At 44.9% G+C, this 18,968-nt stretch overlaps 2 non-coding genes across 2 annotated transcripts; both read left to right on the top strand.

Annotated features, from left to right (window-relative positions):
- Positions 1 to 18,533: 18,533 nt before the first annotated feature.
- TRNAA-UGC (transfer RNA alanine (anticodon UGC)) lies at positions 18,534 to 18,605 on the top strand. Its single transcript has one exon. It is a non-coding gene; the product is annotated as a tRNA-Ala (tRNA).
- A 12-nt stretch (positions 18,606 to 18,617) lies between these two features.
- On the top strand, positions 18,618 to 18,690 carry TRNAA-AGC (transfer RNA alanine (anticodon AGC)). Its single transcript has one exon. It is a non-coding gene; the product is annotated as a tRNA-Ala (tRNA).
- Positions 18,691 to 18,968: the final 278 nt, after the last annotated feature.

Here is an 18,968-nt window from a genome sequence, read left to right as displayed (position 1 = left end):
ATCCATGAATGATCCACCCTCACACTCACAAACACACCACATAATTAACCCCTTCACCTCGAGCACAAGATTCATTTTTCACAGTATTCTCGCTACCTCCAGGCGATTATTTCCAGACAGATCGAGACTTGCTTAACTGCAGGGATCAGATGTGGCCTCCCTTAATTCCTTCACCTGTAGAGACACTTCTTAAGCAGAATAATAGCGTCTGGAGGTAGGAAAAATACGTCATCGGATTGAAAGGGTTAATGATACACTTCCTCATTCAGCACCACCTCATGAATGAAGTGGCAAGGCAAGAAGGACTTATTTACTGTTGTTGTCATCTAGGAGGGAGGGGGGAGGGTCACACGTAGGCAGACCACAGGGTGAGGGAGCAAGGGGGCGAAAGGGGGGAGGGGGGGAAGAAGAGGCACGTTATGAATGGCAACACACACACACACACACACACACACACACACACACACACAAGGAATGAGGAGCTGCATGAATGACAACACACACACACACACACACACACACACACACACACACACACACACACACACACACACACACACAAGGAATGAGGAGCTGCATGAATGACAACACACACACACACACACACACACACACACACACACACACACACACACACACACACACACACACACACACACACACGGTAAATATTATGGTCCTACGTCACAGCCAAACAGCGACACATTAGCAGGCAAGTGTGAGGCGACAGAGTGGCTGTTAAGTTCGTGGCCAAGGACACATCTGGTCAATAGTTCCTTTACGCTCTCTCTGTCTCTCTGTCTCTCTCTCTTGGCAAGCGTTAGCAGGGACAAACAAAAATGATGGGGAATGTGGGTGGGTGAAGGCATGGGGGTGGTGGTTCGTGGTCTGATAGAGCAAGATGGATACAGACGTCCGCTAATGTAACTTGTCGAAGAATGGCAGGTTACAATGAAGCATCATCACTTAAAATGTAAATAAATAACGGGTTATTGTACTCGCTAAGTCCTTGTTAGCTGTGCGTCTGACCAGATTCTTATCTGAAAGAGACATTTAATTCAAATTAGAACCAAAAATGGACTTGTTGTTGCTGAGTAACCCCGGTCTGTCTGGTCAAGCAGACCCATCTACCACAGGCAAGCAATCGCCCCCGAAAGATCGTCCCATGCAGTGACCAATGCTTTTTTGCGGCAGACAAGACATCGCCACAGCTAGCGCGGGGAAGAGTGTGGAGGTTTGATTCCTGGATGGACACTGCATTTGCGCCTCTCCATCCGGTTAACAGGGAAACCACAGTAGATTCTACTTCTCGTTATTTGGTTATATGGTTATCACCCAGCAGTATATGGCTCATATGGCATTATATATATATATATATATATATATATATATATATATATATATATATATATATATATATATATATATATATATATATATATGGCTTCTTTTTCCTTTGAGGGGTCGTAACAGGTTTGTACTTAGCCCAGGGAGGATCAAGGGAAGCAATCCATATCTTCACAAGCAACCAGGTTTTCCACAACAATCCGCAGGCCAGATTTCTTTATATGCTGGCATATCTTTAGTTCGGTAAGAGGATGTCTTTTGCATTCTCTTCTTCCCACTTGCAGAGGATTTTACTCAGTTCAGGGTGAGATTTCTCACAGTAAAGGACTTAGATCTCCCCTTAGCAGAATACAATCGTCTGGAAGTAATAAAGATAAAACAATAAATACGTGGTCGTAATGAAAGAGTTTGAAAGAATTAAGAGGAATTTAATGACTTAAAGACGACACACGTCAGACTATTTACACTAGACTAAACACCCCACAACAGACAACAGACTACACAGAGCTGGCTACATACAACAGACGACAGACTACATACAACAGGCCAACAGACAACATAAAACAGATGGCAATCTCCAGAGAACACACAACAGAGGCTACAACAACAAACAACAGACTAAACCACATACCGAGCCTCCCCAAACGGTCCCGGGAATATAAACCACGAAGATAATACCACTCCTCTCTAACCTTTCATTCCCCAGGGTTGATAAATTTCACTAAAATAAAACCGAAGGCAGTGTGGTGGTGTAGGTCAGTGAACGTGTGACAAAAAACAGGCTCAGATGGGCAGGCCAGACTTTACATACTGTAGGCTGGTGTAGGCTTGAGCAGGTTGTTGTGGAGGAGGGGAGAGGGAAGATATGCAGGCTGGATGAACTGTATTGGAATTAGGTTAAGAGGGACGGTGGTAGAGTGTGTGGTGGAGTTAGAGAGAGAGAGAGAGAGAGAGAGAGAGAGAGAGAGAGAGAGAGAGAGAGAGAGAGAGAGAGAGAGAGAGAGAGAGAGAGAGAGAGAGAGAGAGAGAGAGAGAGAGAGAGCACATAATGTTATTCTGGCTGCGATCATCGACGTGAGTGTCAGTGAATGACTAACGATGCTGTGTGCTCCTTAACCAATACATGTCGCTCAGCCAGAGAATCGGAATGGGTGATAGAGTGCCATGAGAGTGAGGAAGAGTGAATGAGCATGCGTTAATGAGAGAACTGGAGCAGACAAGGTGGGCGAGCGAAAGAGAGCTACAGTATGTGTAACATGTGCCAGTGAGAATGAATGGCTGTGGGTGAGCAAAGAGGCAATGAATCTGTGTAAGGAAGAGCGAGTGAGTCTTTCTTTTTTTGAGTGAATGATTTTGAAAGGGAATGAGTGTGTGAGTGACAGTTTATGCGAGTGAATAAATCCGTGTATAGCAGTGACAGCTTCTATAAAGGAAAGAAACTGTGTAGGCCTACAGTGAATAAGTTCAACAATAATATAAGATGACAGTGAGAAAGCCAAATTTTTCAAGATCATCATCATTACCATCATCGTCATCATCATTCCATTCCTGTTACCGAATATTATTAATGGAGTAGTTAGGATCCAGAAACAGGAACATAGAAACATTAAAACAAGAGAAACTATCAAATGAGTGCCCGGAAACATGAACGTCATATCCATTCATTTACCACTTCTTCAAGGTGCAACACAAACAAAGGTAAACAATCACAGAGCCTCTCATCGTTTATATGTAACACATGAGTAACATCGTCCCCTTTATCACCCTCTACCCCAGCAACCCTCCCATCCCATCTCTAAATCGCACAGTATCTAATAAAATCCCATCTCCTCTGTAACATTAGATCAACATAATATCCCTCTGCAATCACTCCCCACCCCATCATCCCCACTCTCTCATCTCTCCGACTAAAGGAAGAAATCAAAAGTAAACCTATAATATGCCCCACATTCCCTCTGACATTTAAATTAAATTTCTTACCCCTTGTAAACACCTCCGCTTGACCACCCCTACTCTCTCCCCTCCTTGATTAAAGAAAGGAACAGGTATAACCTTACACACGACGTGTACAACTCTTGCAACATTAGATCAACATTATATCCTCGTGCAACCATGTCTCTTCCCATCACTCCTTCCCTCCCTGATGGAAGCAAGAAAAATACTGTAATCCTACTAGAACTTCAACAGCCTTGCAACACTGAATCAACATATTACTTTCCTGCAACCACTCTAGTCACACCCACTCTCTCCCCTCGCTGATTAGCCCTTCACTCTGATGACGTTTTTTCGGCTTAATCAGGTTAAGGAAGGACCTTCTGGGGTAAAGATATTGATATACCTAAGCCCCCCAGTCCGAAAATCCCTCCTATGGTGAATAAAACCGTCTAGACAAAGCAGGAATAAAATAAGACGTCATCGGAGTGAATGGGTTAAAGAAAGAATGACTACTGTAACCCCAAAGAGAATCCCTGCTACCACTATGCAATATCAGATCAATATGTCATTCTTCTGCAACCATCCCAGCATCTCCCTACCTCCCTCATCAAAGTAGGAAATCTACACTGTTTCAACAGTTTAAGGATTTGAATTTCATAAAAACCAGACTTTCTTGATCTATCAGAAGACCCGCCGACATGTAAAAATACCCCCGCTAATACCAATGCACCTGTCCTGTATGAGACAGCCCTAGCATGTATTCAATATGGACGGTGGGTGTTACGGCCGAAGTGGTGACATGTGGAGGAGTAGGAGGACTACTGGGCCTTGAGATAGGCTACTGTCCCCGAGATATAGGCTCTGAAACCCTTGCCCAGAGTAGGAGACATAAAAAAAAAAAAAGTCAGAACCCCCACATCTCCTTTGCCATATCACATCAACACATTACTTCCCCACAGCTTCCTCTCCTTATCAATCGCACCTCCCCTAAAAAAGAGAGAGAGAGAGAGAGAGAGAGAGAGAGAGAGAAACACACAAAAAGCAAAGCCCAAGCATATGCCCACACAGCTCCCCTGCATCATGAAATCAACATAATTATTATCCCCCTACAACCTCCTCTCCTTCATCAACCATAATCTCCCTTCCTCATTTAAAAAAAAAAAAAACGTAATTACAAGCAGTCACAGATTTCCTTTATAACATCAGATCAACTTATTATCCCATCTTCACCTTCTCCCCATAAGTTATTCCCCCAAATTAAGCCGAAATATCCCCCCCCCCCCACACACAGCTCCTACGCATCATCAGACCAACTTTATTACGCCCTTTTTCCAAACTCCTCTCCTCCCCTCCCCTTCAACACCCCGATCCCTTGATAAAAGCTAAGTGATGACACATGTAGCCTGGCAGTGTACAATGACAAGAGCCCCACCTACACGGCTCCTTATCGGCGGCAGGCACGGGACAAGAGGTATCGGGCGGAGGAGGGGGAAGAGGCAAAAGCGAAAGGGAGGGAGGGAGGCTGACGTGGGGCTGGGGGTATGAAAGTGGTCGCTACTAGTCTGATAGGGAAAAGTGAATACAGACGTCTGCTAATGTGAGACGGCAAACGATGACAGAGGACAATGGAGTTAGTGGCCATGAATGGAGTATTATATTGTCGAAACACTTAATTCGGTCAATATGTTGAATGAATGTAAAAAGATAGATGGGACGATGCAGATATTTGCTGATGTAAGTTGGCAGGAGATTATATAAAACAATGGAATATTAAGTTAGACATATCAACAAAAATATGTGAAGTCCAAAGCCTGACTGACTGACTGAAGGAAAAGTAAAAGACGGTGAGGCTCAAGGAACAAGGATAGTTGCTACTGGTCTAACAGGGGAAGGCGGACAAAGACGGTGGCTAATGTAACTTGGCGGAGGATGGTAGAGGACAATGTAATATCGAGTTAGCATTATCATAGAACAGCATAAACGGGCTGAAAGTCTAAATGAACGAAAAGTAAGGCAGTGAGAACTGTGAGGTCCCAACTTCGTCTGACAGGAAAAAATGGAAAGTGACGTCCGTTAATGCAAGCTGGCAAAGGATTATAGAAGACAATGGAATATTACGTTAGTTAAGCATAATGGAATACACAAGCTGACTGAGGGTAAAGTAAAAGAAGGATCGTGTTGAAGGCGCAATGATCGCTACTTCTTTGATGAGGAAAGACAGGTACAGGCGTCTGCATACGTAAGATGGCGATGGATGATAGAGGACAAGGGAGTACCGAGTTAGCCATGTCATCAAAAACCTAAAGGGGTCAAAAGGTTAAATGAATACAGGCTGAGAACTGGGAGGCGGCCACTGGTCCGACGGGGAAAGATGAATACAGACGTCGGCTAATGGAAGCTGGCCAAAGATGATAGAAGACAACGGAATATGAAGTCAACAATGTCATCTTAAATAATAAAGAGGTGGAAAGGCTGACTGAAAGTAAAATAAAGGAAGATGGAACTGAAGATATGCTGGCAAAATATAACACGAGATGACTAAATATTTAGTTAGGGTGCAATATAAACATGCAGATGGGTGTAAAAGGTGAACAGAGGTTCTAGAAGGGATTCAAGGTGGGGTGGGGGGGTTCTACTTGTCTGGTAATGTATAAAGGTGATTACAGACTTCTTCTAATTTAAGTTAGCAATACATGACGTAAGACAAAGCAATATCAGGTAAGCTATGTCACTTAAATATCGTAAAGCGGTCCAGACGTTGAGGGGTGTATCAAATAAAAATATGAATACACGTGTCCGCTAGTTTCAGAAGATAAGAGATCATTAGTTATGTGATCCACAACGATGGAGGTGGAAATGTAGATAAAAGTAAAGGATTAAGAAATGACCCTAATACGATGCACCGAGTAACAAAGCAAGTACCTGAAAATCAGAGAATGGATGTCACGTCGTTTACAAGAGTTGGCAATTGCCGTCTAAAATATCGATCGAGGGAAAAAAAATAAGACACTTTTTATGTGAAAGGCATAATAAGCCGTAATAGTATAATTATGCTCCGACTTAATCACCTTTCTACTAAGACATACGTGAATAAAACAAGGATCATAAGTATTGCTATCGCTCTATAATTCTGCCATCGCATACACTCTCAAAGTTTCACAGAGAATATGCCTCCACCTGCACGCATTGCTCAGAGCTGCAATACCCAACAACAAAGTAAAAAATCCAGTACCCTACAGTTTTATTATCCCCTTCCCTCCTTCCTGGTCCCATCCTTAGAACGCATGCTGAGTAGAAGAGACAGTGGTACCCGGTATGAATGGAGGAGGTTGGGTAGGCATATGTGTGGATAGATGTATGGATAATAAAGCAAGGAGAAAACGGATAATCAGACAGATATGAATAAAAACAAGGAGATAACAGGGACGAAAGTCGAGAATAACAGACAGAATGATGAAAGGATAGGTAGGTGGTTATGCAAATGGGAAATAAGTGGACAGACGGCTCGCGGAGAAATGGGTCAGTATAACACTCAGCGAAAAGTGCAGCAAATACACAGTAAGACGAAAAGTAAGGAAGAGAGACGAGTAGGTGTAGCGGCCGGAAGAAGCGTGAGTGGGTTGAACAGATAAAGGAATGGGTAGATGGGCAGAAGAGTGGAGAGACTGGTAGGTACAAGACTAGCAGAGCGGTGCATAGGTGGGTAGACGCGAGGACAAGGAGTACAGATGAGTATGGAAAGGAGTGGATATGAAGATGACTGGACAGGTGGCTAGGAGGATGTGTGGGTGTATGGGCAGGAATTAGGCTAGGAGGTGAGTGGCTAGGACAGCAGACAGAAAGACATGGCGTAGAAAGGATATAAAAGTTGACAGAATGACTATACATGAGGCAATATATGAGTAGGTATAACTGCCTGAAGATGGATGGATAGGCAGATCAGTGGACAGGTGAGTAAGTGGGTGAGAGAATATATGAGAGAAGGTGAAGAGACAGCAGGACAGAAGAGGGACAGACAGACAAGTGGTTTTTGCATGGAAATAGTGGATAAGATGATTGGATAGGTAGGTAGGTAGATAAGTGGACAGATATAACATCAGAGGGATGTAAAGGGCAGAATAACAGACAATCAGAAGGCAAACACACGAGAAGGTGTAACGGGCTGAAGAAGGGTGGATAGGTATATGAGTGGACAGGTAGGTGGGCAGATGTGTGGATAGATGTGTAGCTAAAGATTAGATGACGGATAAGTGGATAAGCAGCAGAATCAGAGTAGGACAAACAATTATTAGATATAACGGCGTGGGGAGGGGTGGATTGTGGATGAGTGGACTGTAAAGTACATAAGTGGACATACAAGTAGATAAAAAGGGCAGAAGTAAGACTAACAGGGTGGAGGGGGGTGGCTGGGTAGATGAGTGGATGGGTAGGTAGGTGGGTATGGAGGTAGGGAGAGGAGCTAGGTAGACGAGTAGATGGGTAGGTAGGTAGGTAGGTAGGTTGGTAGAAAGGGAGGGGGAGGAGCACCCAGACTCTCCCTCCGGCATCGTCTCACCTATACACAACCCGCCACTTTTAAGACCATCCCATCCCTCTCATCCCCCAACCCCTTCCTGCCTCCTAATGCACCTGCTGCCTCACCTCCAGTTTTTTATTGTCTTTCTTTATCTCGTTTCTTTCATTTCTTTCCGTAACTACAACATTTTCTCGTCTTCATTTTATTTTTAATCCCTTCGATATGATGTCGTCTTTTCATTACAGAATATCCTTTCTTTGTCCAGATATCCACAACACACTTCCCCCTTTTCCTTACACAAATGTCTTTTTTGTTCATTATATGCATACAATCTCTATATAATATTATTCAGCTCAGGAGAGACTTTTCTGAACTGCGGAGGTTCGATAAAGCGTTCATTAACATCTACACTACCATGGAGCTCTCCTAAACTGAAGACATTCGTTTGCTAGCAATAGGCTGAAAGCTACTTCATCAGACAGAGAGGGTTACTGCGAAAAAAAAGTGTACCAGCAGCATAAACTTTGCAAAAGGTGTCCCTCCTAAAGAACGTGGAACAAACGCATCCCAGTCTTCAGTTCGACATGCCTGAGGAGATTACGTATGAGAAAATGTGGGTTGCAAGCAGAGAAAGGCAAACTTAGACTTTTCCCGAGCTCACCAAGTTTTCCTATTATACAGAGCTGGGCGGAAATGGAGAGAGAATGTGTGGACAGGCGGGTGCTGCACGCCTAACCTATCGAAAAAGGCATGCAGGCACAGAGGACCAGTGTCAAACTAGATACCGTATACTTTTCACTATCCTTCTTTACCTACTGTTACATTCTCTCTTTCAGTTCTGTTTCCTTTCTTTTTGTCGTTTTACTCTTCCTCTTTTCTATGAACTCTCTCTCTCTCTCTCTCTCCAAACATTGCAACTCCCTGAAATTCGCTATTTCTTCTCCTATACATCTTTTCTCTTTTCTCCTATCTCTCTCCCCATTGCACCTGTAACTCCTCCTCCTCCTCCTTCTTCTCCATATTTTCGCGCACCGTTTTTTCCTCTTTATCTATCGGTTCCTTTATCATCTTATCCGCTGTTCTCATTTTCCAGGCGATTCGTCCACTTCCCTTTTCTTCCTACACTATCCACTTCTGTCTCTCCCTTTAAGTCACAGGACGTCTTTATCGTTTCTTCTTGACACCGCCTTAGGAAAATTCTTAATAGCGGAGAACTGTAATGGAGGTGGTTTCTAATCCCTTGAAGGAGAGGTGGTTTTCCCCGAGTTGAGGGAAATTGTCTGGAGGTAAAAAGAATAAAGCAAATAAAGACGGCAACATAGTAAAGCGTCCTTATTTCATCCCTTTCTTACATCTAATTTTTAAATCCTTCATATGTAGTACTCTTACTTCTGTTATCCTTCTCCTTTCCACTTTCTGTCTCTTCATATTTATTTACTTTATACCGGTGTTTCTTTCTCCTTTTTCCTGTTTTCTTCCTTATTAGGCATCTTCTCCTTTCCCTTCCTCCTTTCTCCTCCATATATCCTCATTCCTCTGACAACTTCATTTACCTTTTTAATCTTTTCCCTATCCTCCTCTACATCTTCCCCCTGAAGCCATCCACCCCTCCTGTTCCCCACTTTTTCCCCACTGTTTACATCTCTTCTCCCCACTATAGGGTTACTCTTCCTCTTCCTTCTCACCCATCAGTCCCTCCTCTTTCTCCAAACCACTCCCCTTTCCTCTCCCTGTCCATTCATCAACCCTTCCAATTCCTTCTCATTTTCCTACCCTCTCCGGTTCCTCCCCGCTCATCCAGCCTTTCTCTTCCTTATTCATCCACACCTCCTAACTCTACCCAATCATCCCCACCCACCCACTCCTCTTCTCCTCCCATCCTATCCACCGCTCCTTGTCCCCCACCCACCCACCTCATCTAATATACCAATACTCTTCCTTCCTACTAACCTACTATTCCTTCCACACCTATTTTTTCCCTTTTCCCTGCAGTTCTGTTTTTTCCTTCAGCCCTTCCACTCCTCTCCTCCAATCTTTCTTCTCTTCCCAGCCAGTCCACCCCTCCTTTCCCCCCTTCGTAACCACCCCTTCACTTACCCACCACCCCCGAGCCCTTTCCCACTCATACATCGCAGGTAACGCCCCCTACATGAATGGTACCCCGTCCAACAACACCCCCGTACTAACTTACCACCGCTGTAAATGATGACACTCCCCTCCCTCACCCTAAAAGAGAGAGAGAGAGAGAGAGAGAGAGAGAGAGAGAGAGAAACGTCCCAGTCTCCCCCTCCTCCTTCATGCCTTACTACCGCCGTTCCCATCATCATTATCTCTTACGTTCCCCTAAACCGTTCACCGTTCAGGAGGGAGATTTGATTATTACCCCCCCCCCCGTCTATAGTGGCTTCCCCTCCACCCACAGACTATAGAGGGAATTAAAACCTTTTGGGCAGAGATCGTCTGGAAGCGATTACGTCCCTAGAAAATGAGCGCCTTCGATGCCCCCGCGGACGGTGTGGTGGTGTGGTGTGAAGGTGTGGTGGAGTGTTGGTATTACAGCGTAGTATGGTGGTGTAGTGGTGCACTTGGAGGCGCTCGCGGATAGTGTGGTGTGGTGGAGTAATGGTGCAGTGTGTGGTGTTAGTGTTGTGGTGTGATGGTGTGGTGATTTGATGGTGTGGTGTGGTGGGGAATAAATATGCATGGCAGATTACGGTTTGTGTGTGTGTGTGTGTGTGTGTGTGTGTGTGTGTGTGTGTGTGTGTGTGTGTGTGTGTGTGTGTGTGTGTGTGTGTGTGTGTGTGTGTGTGTGTGTGTGTGTGTGTGTGTGTGTGTGTGTGTGTGCGCGCTAAGGAGGAGTGTTGGCAACATGCGGAATAGAGGGAAGAACCAAATAAACAGACAGGGATGACACAGCCAAACAGACAGACAAAGAAACAGACAGACGGGCTGACAGAGTGACGTAGACATTCAAACATACAGACTAACTGAAAGACATACAGAGGAAGAGACCAACTAACAGACAAACAGACAGACGAACATATACAGAGGGACAATAAAAATAAGGACAAAGACAGACAAACAGACAGGCAATTACACAAACAGACAGACGAACAGACAGACAAATATAGATGATCAAATTTAAACAAACAAAGAAGATTCGGGTGATCCTCAAACAGCTAAAAGGGAATGGATCCTTTTGCAGGTGATGGTGGTGGTGGTGGTGGTGGTGGTGGTGGTGGTGGTGGTGGTGGTGGTGGTGGTGGTGATGATGATGATAGTAGTACTTGATCCCAGGGGGCTACTGCAGAAGGGGGGGGGGTGTAACGAGGGACAGGAGGGGAGACAAAGAAGCAAAGGCGAAGAGGAGAGGGATGAGATAGAGAGGGAAGGTAGATGGAGGGGCAGTAGCGAGGAGGGAGGGGATAGGGAGGGAGATGAGAGGGAGGGTAGATGGAGGAGAGAATAATTAGGGGTGAAGAGGAGGGAGAGGATATGCGGGAGGTAGCAATCACGTAGCCAGGGATCAAGTTGGCGCAATGAAGATATGATAAGGCATGACAAGGTAGACCAGGGTAAGAAGGGATAAGGTAGGACAGGGGAAGGAGGGATAAGGTAGGACACAGGAAGGAAGATCAGGGCAGGGAAGAACGGGGCGCCGTAGAATAGGACAGGACAGAATAGTATGGGATAAGACTGGAGAGAACAGGGTAATGAAAGACGGAGTAAGGGAAGTGAAGGGAAAGAAAGTGAAAGGATGGCTATGTAAGTTAATAAAGAGCATGGCAGTACAGAACAAGACAGACCAAAGAAGGGAAGAGACGGGCGGGCAGGGCAGGGCAAGGCAGGGCAGGCCACAGAAAGGTAGGGTAGGGTAAGGTAGGCGAGGGTAGGGTAGGGTAGGTTAAGGAGCAGTAGGGTGGAAACAAATTAGCAAAAGACGTTTAGACTCTGAAAAACTTGTTCTTTCGTAATAAAACTAAACGTAATAAAAGCAGATTCAAAATTCGATCTTGTCGAGTATATGAAAGGATAGGATATGAGAGGGCAAGGAAAGGAAGAGTACAGACAGGCGAGTACGAATGAGTGAATAGGACAGGACAGGGGGGAGACAGAACAGCAGACAAGAGATCGTTAGGACAGGGTAGGGTAGGCCAGGCATGCCTGGGTAGGACAGATGTACGGTAAGTAGAGAGTTGGTATGCAGATAGGGCAGAAACTGAAGAGGAACATTAGGTATGCAAGACAATACTGCAGCACGAGCAGTGGGGAAAGGGTATTACAGGGCGGGGACACGGCATGGCAGGACTGGAGGGTAGAAATGGAGGGGAGGAGGAACAATGTAGGACTGGAGGGGGTTGCAGCAAGGCAAGGTAGGGAAAGAGGGGGAGAGTAGAGCAGAGTAAAACCGGAGGGCAGGATAGGGCGAGACAGAAGAAGTGGAAGGCCGGGATGAAGGAGTACGGCCAGACTGGAAGAGGGGGGTGTTCATGGAATGGACAGACTGGAAGGGACAGTGTACATATAGCTTAGCTAGGCAGGGACGACAAAGAAGGAAAGAGAAGATGAGTGCTGGGACAAGGCAAATCATGGTACAGCAAGGCAAGACAGGACATGGAAGGACAGAGCTAACATGGGCAGGGCAGGGCAGGACACTTAATGTTAATGAGCAAACGCATAGGACGGATTGGAAGGTAAGAGTAGACTACGGGGAGGAAGAAGAGAAGGGTTTGGTGGTCAGAAATTAATGAAAGAAAAAAGAGTGGGTAGATAAGAAACAGATGCACAAGACAGACGAGGGTAGGGCATGACAGGGTAGACATGGGTTGGGCAGGGCAGAAAACACCTAACGTTAATGAGCAAGTGGATAGGACGGATTGGAAGGGAAGGTCCAGGTACGACTGAAAGGAGAAGGACAGAGGTGGGATGGGCAGGGCAGGGCAGGGCAGGTGGCCGGAGCAAGATTGGAAGGCCGGAGGCAAGAGATTGTCTGAAGGTACTAAGGTTTAGAAAGGAGAGAGTGAAAGGTAGACAGAAGTACACCAAATGATAGACGGACAACAGAATTGAGGAGAAAAGGAAAAAAAAGGTGAAATGTGAGCAGGAATACGGATAATAATAGAAAGTATTGAAAAAAAAAAAGAGGAGGAAAGTTGGTTAGAAACACGAAAAATGATAAAAAGAAAGAGAAGAAATGGCTGAGTAAAAATATCAAAGTTGTTCATGAAAACACACAAAAAAGGAGAGACAGAGAGAGAGAGAAAGAATATACACTCCAACTTCAAAACACCTCCAAGAACACAAACACCGCCAAAGACCGAAACACAAAGACCTCAAAAGACAAAAGACACAGAACTACACAAAACGCCGAGAGACAGAAGGACAGCGAATGAGGGAGAGAGGAGGGAGGAGAGGGAGAAGACGGGAAGGGGAAAAAAGGGAAGGAGGATGGGGAGGGAAAGGAGGGAATGGGGAGAGACAGGGAACGAGGAGAAGAATATTGCGACACCTGACAAACACATCCCGACATCGTAACCTTAGCCTTGTGATCCCACCGACCCTTTACAACTCAGGACAGGTGTAAAAGAAACCACACCCTCACTGCCCCATACCTGCCTCATCCAGAAACTCACAATAAAACCTGATATTGTTTCTGCTTATCCTCGACGCCGCTTTTTCACAAACTGCGTACCGAAACACACACACACACACACACACACACACACACACACACACACACACACACACACACACACACACACACACACACACACTCACACACTGAGGTCTCTAGATCTTACCGCTTCTTTTGACAGCTAAACTTAAGAAACTCTAACACACAGTCCTCATTCTCCCTAATCTCTACGGTTTTTTCACAGTTCATGAAACTCTCAAGGAGCTTTCGGCCTGTATCCCTCCCCTCCCCACCCCTCTCCCAAAGCCTGAATATCCATCGCTTCTTTTGGCAACTGATTTAAGGAACTCTCACATGAATCCCACGTTACTCTTAATCTTCATCGTAGTTCCAGAGTTCACGAAATCCATAAGGAACTTCCTATTTGTGTGTCTCCTTCCCACAGTCTCAAAGTTTTACGTTTCCTTTTCACAATTTAAGCAGCTCCTTCATATAAATCATACTCTTCTTGATGTTCACGGGTTTTTCATACTCACGAAACCCTCAACGCACTTCCGAACACTCTTCCACCCTGCCCCATCTCAAGACTTTACCGACCACCTTTGACCTCTCGTTACTCACACACAAACAATAATCCTAAAATAATAATAATAATAATAATAATAATAATAATAATAATAATAATAATAACAAAAAAAACTTGTCCCACCTAATCACTTTTCTTTCCTTATCTCACATGCGGTGATTGCTAGTAGAATTAGTTTTTTTCCTCCAACATACAGCTTCCTTAGGGGCCAAACGGTCTCATATTATCTGTATTTCTATGTACTCCTATGAACTCCTACAACGCTTCCATCTTCCTCACTATCTCATATTTGTTATCCATTGCTCCTCGTGACACCCTGACCTCCACCTGAGGCGAAAAATAGAAAAGAAAGAAAAAAGTATCTCCCCTTTTCTTCCTGCAGCTTTCTAAAATCCTTACACCTCATATCAGTTACGAGTCCTTCTCAAACCAATTCATCTAACCTTCTCACTGCCCTCACACCACTAAGGACCCCTCAGCACACACACACACATAAATAGCTAAGAGCCCTCCAACAACACCATCTAACCTCCCACCACCGACACACCACGACCACCTCCTCCTCTTCAGATCCTGCCGCTCAAAGGTGTTCTTCGGGTCGAGTGTCCCCACCTTGTCCACCTCAGGTAAACAATTACAATAAGGTTGTGAATAGCTCTCTCTCTCTCTCTCTCTCTCTCTCTCTCTCTCTCTCTGTAGTCATAAACCTGTCCCCCGTATACCCAGTGTTGTTCCTAAGCATGCCGGCCCCCATCCTTCTTTTTGGGCAGTGCCGCTCATTTCCATAGCCCCACCGTTCATTCTCCAGGACCACCGCTCATCCTACCCTCCCACTCCAGCCTACACGGGCTTCTTACAGCTCATTTACAGTCTTCCTTACCTATCTTCTCCCTTAGCTTTCCCTCCAGTCCTCTGTCATACTATTAAGCACCTTTTCTCAAGACTTTAGTTAGATGATCTTAGAAGATTTTTTTTTAATTCTTTTTTTAACACTAGGCCTCCTGTCATCTGTCCTTTCCATGCACGAATTTTTCTTTTCGTGCTGTCGCCAGATGACATTCAGCTTCTGACTTTTCGAACTTAAGAAATCGGGTAATACAGCCTACATGAACCCTTTTACCACGTGCGATCACTCCTTTATTCGTGCTATAGCCAAACGTTTTTATTCACCACAGGAGAACCCTTTCAAACAAGCTAGGTCAGATATATCCCTCACGAACTCATTCACCATAAGGTCGCTACTAAGTTTAACGTACGTCATCTGCCGGAAGAAAAAATAATGGAGCAGGCACCCGTGTGTGTGTGTGTGTGTGTGTGTGTGTGTGTGTGTGTGTGTGTGTGTGTGTGTTTAAGGGCATTCACTGAGAGTGTTGTCTTCATATTTCATATTCAGCTCTATTCTGACTAGATTTGGTGATTTACACCATAATGATTACCTCCGCCAACGAAGTCAGACGGAGGTTTATCTGTGTTCGAGCACAAAATATCTCAGAAAGATGATATCGTATTTCAGTGAAATCTGGTGGATACGTGGGCATAATTGCATGTACGAGATAATGTGTCTTATCCTAATCAAATTCTTTATACGTCTTTTATCCAATTATATAAATGTTGTGGTGTGGTGTGATAAGCCGTGGCAATGAAGGTAAAGAAGTATCACAATGGCCTGGATGTAGAAATAACACTATGTTCATCGTAGCGTGACTGGCTGGGTGCCCTTCCTGTGAGGCTCCAGTGTGGGTGATGCAGCCGCGCCCTCGGTGTGCTTATATGGTCCACACTTCCTCCTCCTCACCCCTCTTGTCCCTTCCTCCTCCTCACCTCTCAGACAAAGTGAAGCGAAGGGTCACTAAAATGATACTGACTGAGGAAGAAACCACACGAGCAACGTTTAAATGAACTAAGTCTGTCTGACTTTTCAAAGCGTACATACCTCCCCCTTCTCCTTCCTCAATTAATACCCCCTCCCCTTCTCCTTACCCCTCCTCAACCTGTGACCTAAATTTCAGTATGTGGGTGTAATTTACTTGAACATGTGAGCTACTCGGCGAAACAGGACACCAAAATTTTCTCTTTTCTACCGATCCTACCATTTCTTTCCATCTCTTTCCTATAAAACCTCCCTCCCTTCTTCCTCCAAACGACAATTACGTCCTCTCCCTCCCTCGTCTTCTTCCTTCCTCCTCCCCCCTTCTTCCTTAGGACGACAACTACCCCCTCCCTCCTCCCCCTCCAACACCTCCCACTCCCCTCCATCACTTGCCCTCTCCTTCGCCACCTTTGACCTTCATATTTTAATTTCTCCCTCCTCTCTAATTCTCATATGCGTTTCCTCGCTTCGGTTTCGAATCACTTCCTCTTCTTTTTTCCTAAGTATCATGTTCCTTCCCTTCCCCTGCGACAGCTCCTTCCTCTACATCGTATGATCTTTGCTTCCTCTTCCCAGACTTCATCATTCTGGCCTTTTCCCCTCCTCTCTCATCCCTTTCTAATCTCACTCCTCTTTCCCCTCCTCTCATTTTTATCACCCGTCCTCTCTTAGTAACTGTCTCCTCTCTCCTTTCCTTCTCGTTCTTCTTCTGCTGTTTCCCTTTCCACTCCCTCTACTTGTCTTTTCCCTTTCTACGGCACCATCCATCTCTCCTATAGTACCCACAACCTGATCTTTCCTTGATTATTGTAACCTTGATTTTTATTCTCACTCTCTTTTCCTTCTAACCCCACATGCGTTTTCTCTTCTCGAAATTATATTTTTCTTTTTACCTCCTTCCTAACATCTCACTATTTCTGGTCGACCAGTTTATCTTATTTTCCCTTTTCTCTCATCCATTGTCTCTCCTTTCATCCTTTTTCTTTCCCCTTCCTTATTTGTCCCTTCCCACGGAAATTATGTGCCCCTACCCCTTACCTGACCTTTCCCACCTAACCATGACCTTCATTTCCCTTATTCTCACCTGTCCTTCCACAGACCTTTTTCTTCTTCTCTTCCCTTCCTTTTCCTCCGTATCTTACTTAATCTACTATCATCTCCACCTTTCAATCTTCCCTTCCTCTCCTTTTACTCTGTCCCTTCAATACGACGTGCTTTTCATGTTTCTGTTCTTTTCATTTCCAGACAGTTTCATTTACCTCACTACCCTGCAATACAATGGTAATCGCCTAAACTGAATAAAACAGTCTGATGGTAGCTAGTGCAAAATATAAATGACGTGCTTGGACTGATGGGTTAATTTCTTCTTCCTTCTATCCTGTCCTCTCTTGCAACACCTCCCTCACCTCCTTCCCGTCCTTTGATCTTTCCATCCTTTAATGTCGACCTTATTTTCTCTCGTTCTCCCTTGCTTCCTCCTTCCCTGTCTCTCCTTTCCTTCCTTCGTCTCACCTCTGACACTTTCACCGTCTCATGCTCATCTGACCTTTACTGCTTTTCCTGTCCATCCTATTTTCTTTTAGTATGACACTCTACTTTCCAGATATTCTCCTTCCCTTCTCATTCCCCTCAGTCGTAGCAACGTGATGGTGAATTTGCGGTGTGTGTGTGTGTGTGTGTGTGTGTGTGTGTGTGTGTGTGTGTGTGTGTGTGTGTGTGTGTGTGTGTGTGTGTGTGTGTGTGTGTGTGTGTGTGTGTGTGTGTGTGTGTGTGTGTGTGTGTGTGTGTATAGTGGGGTAGAGAGGTGGTGGTAGTAGTGGTGGAGAGTCACGGTGCGGGTGTTGTGGGAGTGGAGGGAACAAAGGCGTCAGTACTCTCACACACCATCCCCCCACCCCATGTTGTCTCTTCAAACACCCACCACTGCATTAACACCACACAAATATTGCACTCTGAGGCCTCCGTGAAGCACCCAAAAACAATTACTGGAAAATTATACCCAAGCCTACTATTATTCCTTCCTTTTCTTGAACTACCGTATTGTATTTCCTCACTTTTTTATTTCTTCCAATCGCTTTTCAAATTACCCCATTCCTTTATTTCTTAAGCAATTCGTTTCAGTCTTGGCACAACTGTTCCTGGGGTCAATAGTCCCAAACATAGTTTTCATTTTTAATTTAGGCTTCTTAACGGAACTGATGGTACAAACGACAGACCATATAAACACGCAGGATTTGAGATCCTATGTTTTTGTATCTTCATTGATCATCACAGAAGCACGTCAGTGTACTGTAGCTCTGTGGAAACCATCTTGCAGTTCCTTGGGAATGATGGCAATCTTGTATGGCTAGTATATCCCTGTCATTTTCTTCTGTTAATTTGATTCAGATGTCACTAGACTTCCAGCCGTGGATTCAGGATACGAAATGGAGTATTCTGGGTGATCAGACTTAGTAGTGCTTCTTCCTGAGCGATTTATTTTCCATCTTCTACCTTATTTTCTTCTTGTATGTTGCGTTTACCGTATCTCTGTACTATAAACGTAATCTGCATCAGTCATATACTACATAATCATTAAACTGTAGTATGTCGCTGAAAAAGAAGCGTTACGAAATCTTCCCAGCCAGATCAAGCTATAGCACCAGGGGGTGTAGCTCAGTGGTAGAGCGTTCGCTTTGCATGTGAAAGGCCCCGGGTTCGATCCCCGGCACCTCCACGACCACCTGTTGGGGATGTAGCTCAAATGGTAGAGCGCTCGCTTAGCATGCGAGAGGTACGGGGATCGATGCCCCGCATCTCCAAGACTGGTTCATATTTTTATTTTTTGAATACAGTTTCCTCTCTTATTTCCTCCCACTGTAAACATCCCATCTTCCACACTATCCTTTCCTCTCTCCCTTGTCACCTCCTTCACCCTTGCCCTCATTTCTCCTCAAACCAATCTTCATCTTCTCACCTTTTTTCGTTCCTCTCCTCGCCTCTATCTCATCTTCCTTACTCCTCCAGTCGTCTCCTTCATCTCAGTCATCTTTCCTTTCTGTCTCTTCATCCATCGTCCTCTTTTCTCGCAACAAAATTG

The sequence above is a fragment of the Coenobita brevimanus genome, chromosome 93, assembly GCF_032717465.1.
Source record: "Coenobita brevimanus isolate Jiangsu-jjx chromosome 93, ASM3271746v2, whole genome shotgun sequence".
NCBI lineage: Eukaryota > Metazoa > Arthropoda > Malacostraca > Decapoda > Coenobitidae > Coenobita > Coenobita brevimanus.
The sequence above is the reverse complement of the archived record's forward strand: the minus strand, read 5'-3'. Positions and strand labels throughout refer to the sequence as shown.